The 1,484-nt window shown below is 37.4% G+C and overlaps 1 long non-coding RNA gene across 1 annotated transcript; it reads right to left on the bottom strand.

Moving 5' to 3' along the window:
• Positions 1 to 597: 597 nt before the first annotated feature.
• On the bottom strand, positions 598 to 1,277 carry LOC141614893 (uncharacterized). The gene is made up of 2 exons (XR_012529447.1): positions 1,188 to 1,277; positions 598 to 1,103 (listed from the first exon to the last, which is right to left on the bottom strand). It is a non-coding gene; the product is annotated as an uncharacterized LOC141614893 (long non-coding RNA).
• Between the last annotated feature and the right edge of the window lie 207 nt (positions 1,278 to 1,484).

Raw genomic sequence — 1,484 nt, 5'->3', positions numbered from 1 at the left:
AGATGTGTATCTAGTAAGGAAAACAAGTGTATCTAACTTGTTAAAGACATGTATCTAGTAAGGTAGAGGTATGTATCTAGCAAGGTAAAAACGTGTATCTAGCTTGCTAGAGATGTGTATCTAGTAAGGAAAACAAGTGTATCTAACTTGTTAAAGACGTGTATCTAGTAAGGTTGAGGTATGTATCTAGCAAGGTAAAAACGTGTATCTAGCTTGCAAGATAAAGATCGGCCAACGGAGGTTTATAAAATAGCGTAAAAGAAAATGTAATAGTGTTCTCAAATTGAACATCGGCCGGGACTAAATGAATTAGTATAAAATGTCATTGTTAATCGGGCTTCCTAGAAATGAATTATAAAGTAAGGCGAAACTTATGGCGACACTAATGTTCGACCAAAGTAAGGCGAAACTTATGGCGACACTAATGTCCAACATTTTATTTGCAATGGATCTTATCTTAATGTTGTAGTTTTACTCTTAAATAATGGTTATGTAATCTCAACATTTTATTTGCAATTTTTGTCTCTACGATTGAAGCTACAAATATTGAAAAAGCAGATTCTCAACTTTATAGGCTAGTTCCAAAAAAATGGAAAAAAAATAAGGCATCGCCCCTGAGCATATATGACTGATAATAAATTCGGGGAATGATCAACACCAACAACAAATATACAAAATATATGTATGAATATCATATTACTAACACCTACACCTAACCTACTGTGAAGAAATACAACACAAAATCACTTGAATACTACACAGTACACACCACTTGGTTTATCACTATTGTGTCTTAAAACAATTCCATTTAAAAAAGCCAGCATTATCACAATGAACCATCTCTACGGCTTAGACTCTTACTCCGTAGTATATAACAGGGAACCAAGGCTTATTGCTCAACTGAATATTATATATGGACACTAAAGGCGCCAATCACCACGAAGCAAACCACCATGAAGTCAGCAGCCCGACGGCCGACGCCACGACTATCGACTCGCCAAGGCCACAAACCATAGTTAAATCAGACCGTACATCCATGGTGGAGATGGTTGCTGGTCCTACATCAGCGTCGTTGGAGTCATGTCGACGCGCCTCCACAACCACTGTAGATCTCATTTTTTTTTAAAAAAATTGAGATTTAAATCATAGATCTATGGAAAATGAAGAAGAATTAAAAAAAAACTAACCAAATTATTCATAATGTTGCAAGATTTCGAGCCAAATGGATCATATTTGGTTAAAAATAACTTTAATTTATGTTGTGGTGCAACAAGCAAACCGACTATGGCGGATTGATGGTGGCCGGTAAGATTATGTCGGAGCTCCGATGACGAGGTTTTGGTCGGCGGTGACGTCGGGTGGTGGTGTTGACGGTGGTGGGTGAAAGTGGTTAGGTGTTAATATGTTTGGGGATCGGGTTTAAAGGAAGAGGAAAGGTGACAAGAGGTTTAATATAAGCCTTTGATCTAATTGATCCAAGGGCT

This window comes from Silene latifolia, chromosome 11 (assembly GCF_048544455.1).
Source record: "Silene latifolia isolate original U9 population chromosome 11, ASM4854445v1, whole genome shotgun sequence".
Lineage (NCBI taxonomy): Eukaryota > Viridiplantae > Streptophyta > Magnoliopsida > Caryophyllales > Caryophyllaceae > Silene > Silene latifolia.
Note: the sequence above shows the minus strand (reverse complement) of the source record. Positions and strands in the feature narration are given on the sequence as shown.